A 5917-nucleotide genomic window follows, 5' to 3' on the forward strand; every position below is an offset into this window, starting at 1 on the left:
GTCCTCGCCGGGAAATAATACACAAACGGCGCCCCCCCCCCCCCCCAACCCCCCCTTCCCTCAGCCCCCCTCAGGTGAGGCGTCACCGTGAGGGCGGCTGCTCGCCCAACGGCAGCGATGCGCGGGCTGGAGCACGGCGAGCAGCAGCCCCTCAGCCACCGCTGCCCCCGAGGGGGGTAGGGGGGCGAGGGGCCCTCCGGAGGTCGGGCGGGTATGTGTGTGTGTGTGTGTATGTGTGTGTGTGTTGCGGGTAAAAACCCGCCCCAGCTCCCCTGCGGTGCTCCCAGGGGCTGCCCGTGAGCAGCAGAAAGCAACAAGTGCCCAGTCCCGGCGGCAGGCCACACGGTTTGGAAATTCTTTGCTGAAATAAGGTCAGGTCCAGCCCTATTTCTGTATTTGGCATTGAATTTCAAGTATTTCTACATACAGACATTTTGGAGAGAATGCAAAAGCTCGTGTGAATAAAAGGTTGCAAAAGCGGGTACTGGAAATCCCACATGAACTGGTACAGCCACTTCTAGTTTCAAAAGAAAGATGAAGGCGCTCCAACTAGGCAGCTGGGACTGTCTTTGCTTCATTATTGTACAGGACTACGACATTAAAGACAGGGGTTTTGCTATTTAAAATACATTCTTGCCAGGATTACTAGTCTCAAGAATACAGCTGACAAAACCCCAACACTGACAGTAAGTTGGAAGAAACTCTTGGTATAGTCACAGATTTTCCTTCACATTTTTTTACATGAATACCACCATCTCTACCCAAGTAGTTCTTTTAATATGACATCGGTAGGTCTAGCAAAAAAGAAGGAAAAAAGTATCCTAAAGAATTAGCATGATACCTTAGTGACCACATCAGTAAAATTGTTCAATACCTAAAACTGGCATGTGCTTACAAGTGTAAATATGCAAACCTCCGGGCTGGAGAAGCCCGTGTTCTCTGATTTAACTGAATGGTTGTAAACTCTTAATTTTTCTAAACCTTCCTGAAACTAAGAGTATTTTAGCATATGCACACCTCTGCCTTAGAAAGGGACTTGTTAAGTGGGTGTTGAATAGATGTAGTACTGTAATGGTCCAATTTCAAACACCATTACGGAAACACAAGCAATTGTTTTGTTTTTTCTGGTTGAAATACAGATAACTCAGAAATTAATCTTTATGTTACAGAGTTTTGCCTTTACATTTACATTTGAAATTACTTTTGTTCATGAACAGCGGGATTCAGTTGCCTACATGTCTAATAGGATATCCAAAATGGATATGGCAGATACGACAACCTACAGAAGACTTGCCCTCCTCTAAAACAGCAGCAGGACGTCAGATGGAATGCCACACAGCATCAAAAACAGCACCAAGCACCCATGTTTATGTACCGAAATCAAAGTAAATCTCATTTTGCACTACACAACTATAATTTGCAGTTAAATACCGAGTTAACATGTGTTTTTCTTCCAGAATTCTTAAAAAGATTCTTACTCCTGGACTTTCACCTCTTTAGCACAGAACTCTCCCACATTTGACCCTCCTCCCCTTTTTTTTCTTTTAAGGGGTGAACAACAGAATAGTGGGGTAAAGCTGTCCATAACATGCCATACACCAAAGTAAATATGGTATTAAGAACATTCTAATCGGTTCTTCTAGCTCTAGCAAAAAGATAGGCGTTCTAATGAGAAAATCATTTCAAACTGATCAACACAATTAAGAAATGAGAGGAGAAAATACCCAAAAAAGGTAATCGCAAAACTGAATACCTGGGGAAATGGTGAGAGAGAACCTCACAAGGTGATACCATCAGAAAAGCAGAACTACAGAGAGATTAATTATCCCTTTCTTCAACAAAATCCCATCTGTGCTGGATTCTGTCTTCTGGAGTAATATCAAGGGAAATCTCAAAAGCAAAATGAGCATAAAATAGCAACAAGCAACAACAAGGCTATTGCCAACAGCGTGACACAACATTCAACATCAGACCCAACATGCAAATTTGCAGAGCGAGGCAGCAATTACAAGGAAAATCAATCCAAAGCACTGGTCAGAATCACAGAACAAAAAAACCCCACCAAGACACCAAGATCACAGGAATCCAAATATCAAAAAGTGCAGCAGTGAATCACAAAGACTGCACAAAAGCCAAAACACCACTCTGTATACCAATTTAAACTGTTTATACTTGATGGGGAAGTAACACATCACACCGTGATACCTAGCAAACAACCAGAATTGCTCCTTACCCTTCAGTTCAGAACACAAAGATTTCAAAGAATTACAGAGCTGCTCTGCTCTCCAGGCAAGAGGCAAACAACCAAAGCACAATGCTTGGCAGATAGCATATTCAAAAAGGTATTCCTTAATATTATTGTTGTTGTTAGAAGTGACACCAGAGTATTTTAAGCAGTTTCTTCACAGTTTTCTTTCACATACACCTGCCTGATGTTAATATTGATGACTTGAGGATAAGTAGTTAAGTTTATTAGGAGCAGTGCCCATCCATGTGGCTGATGTCCTGCAACTCTTCATCTGCTGGAGACTAAAGAGCAGAGAACAAGTCTGATGAGGAAAGCTTCATTCTCTGTGAAATTTTATTCATTTCAATTTAAGCAGCATGAGTGCATACCTTCCAGATAGCTCTTCTCTTGCCAGCACCATGTATATTTGACAGGATTGCCTTCTCTCTTTCTCCTATTCCTTTTCAAAGGAGTGGTGGAATATCAAATGGAACACTCAAATTCTGTGATCACTTTCAGGTTGGTAAACAGAGCTAGAGGTCAACAACCACCAGAGTTTGTTAAATTGTGGCACTACTGTAGGCTAAGAAGTGACAGGAACAAAAGCAATTCACTGACAAAGTTCACCGACACATTAGGATCTGACTTTCTGGGGTCAAAACAGTTTAAACTGATAGTCTGGGATCTAAACAGATGTGCTAACAGCATTTCTGTATGTTTCTGAAGATAACAGAGGGAGAAACATATTCACTTCTCTTGTTTCTGATAGAAATTGAAAAATAACTGGATGATAGTAGGATGCTTTTACTGAACACGCCCGTGGAGACAACAGTGGCTGAGACAAGTAAAAGCAACGGCATTCTTTCATGCTTCATCCCCTGGTGATGCCAGAACAAGGTGCTTCTTCAAGCTGGCTGTGTAGATGTTACCAATATGAACATTTAGCTTCCTTGTGCTTTATTCAGCAAGAGAATTCTCAACACTGATACATACAAGCATTGTTCTAGGCTGTCTGCAGTCTCAGAAGACATTGTAAGGCAAGTTTGCAGTCCACATTCAGAAGATCTTTGGATTCTTTTTAATGAGTTTTGGGGCCAGTGATTTCAACTATCCATGAAAAATTCCTCTCCAGCATTAGATGATTTAACAGTTGGCAAATCTGCCCTCAGTATGTGCTAGGTCCAGACTTAAATGCCCACGGGTATCTTGCAGCAGCAGAAGTAAAACCAGTGAAACTTACACACTTTGGATATTTGGTTACATTTGGGAGAAAGGAGAAAAAAAAAAAAGGGCATTGTGGCTGAAGATTAGAGAATACCAGCTAGGATGGCAGCTGAGTTACAGAGCCAAGAAAAATGCCAGCTTTGGAGCCACCCTTCCTTTTCTCTCCAGCAGGAAGCTGTACCTATTCACTAAATACTCCCAAGGAACAGGAAGCGAAATGAAGAGGTCTGAGTAGGTTTCTGGCTTCTCTACTAATGTACTTGCACAGGAAAGCCAATACAGCCTGGGCACAACAGAGTTGTGGAGAGCATGGACAGTGCCAGGATGCAGTTAAGGCATGGAGCTGTTGCAAGGAGAGCATTCTGATTTATATAGGAGAAATGCTGTATTTTCACCTTTCTAAAAACCTTAAGATTCTGGATTTGTCTTATAGTTTCACATATTACCTAATACTAAGGAAAAGAATCATTTAACATAAATGTTAAAATAATATGCTTGAGACTTTTTGGAAAATGGAAAGTATATCCAGGACTTCAGTATCTTTAATTTGTTCGTTAGTGGCAAGGTAGTCAATTTTCCATGGCTTCATGTATTTTCATTATTTTACAAAACCAGTTACCAAGAAAGCCACTGCATTTTTAAAAGCAAACTCAGCTGTTAGGATCAACAAGCCAACAAAGGAAGACAAAGTGAAAAACAAGGGACAACGGAATGGGCTCATAAGCTGAAGTTGCTACATTACTCAGTACTTCAGTATTTGATGCATCTTGGGATAGCAGGAAGCAAAGTGCCTTGGTTATGTTTGTACAATGCTGCCAGTGTCCGCCAGACTAAATAGCTGTGCCTGAGAACAGAATCTTCCCTTCTACCTAATTCTGCAGGTAATTGGTGTAACAAGAATCCAGATTCTTACTACACGGTTCAAAATTGTATGTAGTGTCTTGTTTTCTTTCTTTAAATATTGGCTTTTTAAGGGGGAAAACAAAGCAATGTCAGTCAGGGGACAACAGGCTCTACATGCTACAATGCCCTGAAGAATCTTCATAATTACAATTAAGAGGAATTCATGGTCCTACTAACAGCATTGGACTCAGAACCACGGCTCACCAGCATGTGGAGGGAGATCACGACACACAGAGGAGCAAACATCACAGATAAACGTGTGAGACAAATGGACACCGAGAAGCAAACCCCGTACCTGGCAACAGCTGTCTTTGACAGGCCTTCCTGAGGAATATGACAAAAATGCAACCCCTTCCCCCCCTTCCCCTTCGATAAGGATTTAAACCATCCTGGGAAGCAAACAAGGAAGAATAATGATTAGCATCCGTATTTGTCATTTCTCATGCTGAAATTTGAGAATAATTTTTTCTCTCTCATCAGTTTCTTCTGAGGAAGGGCAGCTTTTTGTGGTAAGTACTTCTCGTCATTTGGGCACAGGACATACAGTTAATCACAAAAGAACCCTGTGTCCTGACCGATGTGCAACAATTTACGCAACACTTAGAAGCAGCTACATGAACTGTAAGATCAGGTATTCACAAAAAGTTGTCATCAATTACACAGTAAACAAACTGGATGCTAATACCATGTTTTGTTTTATAATTATCTTTCATACCTTTTCTTTGCAATAGCCACAACTATTAGAAAGCACTAAAAGTTCTTTCCTCTGTGTCCCTGCCCACAAGGTCTTACTGATCTCTCCACATTTGGATCGTCCATTGATCATGCAGCATTCCAAGACACTTCAGATATAGGAAGCACTGGTACTTAGTATTTCTGTAAAGAGATTAGAATTAAATCAGTGGCATGACATACACTCCCAAGTATCCTTGCTATTGAAATAACCTGTATCTAATCAAACTACATTTATATATTTCTTTTATTAGCATCTGAATGTCTGTGCTGCTTCTGAATGTGTACTCACCAATAGCTTTGGGAGATTATTTTCATGTAAATAACTGAACGTATTAAGACTTTATGCACACAAACTGAAACAGGTTTTAAAGTATTTAAAAACATTTCAGCAGGGCCAGCTAGAAAGCAGCAACAACAGAACATTTTGTTGCTATTTTTAATATGTGTTTTTTTAAACAACTGAAGGAAGTTTCTATGGCCTAAAAAGGAGGGCCAAAGAAATCACAGGGCTACTGTGGAAGACAAAACATGGCCAGACAGGGCCACTTGCATTTCTCTTGACGCTGCAGTGGTCATTTTCAAGTAATCCACAGACCAAAACTCTCGAAGGAAAATCCTGTATTTTCCTTCCTACACAATTTTTCCACTGAGTTAATGTCAAACAACTAGGAATGTGGGACTCTAAAATACACATGCACACACATACTTCTTGGCATACTTAGAAAATTTTTCTACTGATAAAATTATTTTTGTAGATATTACACAAGGAAAAAAAAAGAACACCTCAGATGGGTAAATTAGGTTACAGGCTCTGATATAATGCATGAC

The sequence above is a fragment of the Strix aluco genome, chromosome 10 (assembly GCF_031877795.1).
Source record: "Strix aluco isolate bStrAlu1 chromosome 10, bStrAlu1.hap1, whole genome shotgun sequence".
NCBI lineage: Eukaryota > Metazoa > Chordata > Aves > Strigiformes > Strigidae > Strix > Strix aluco.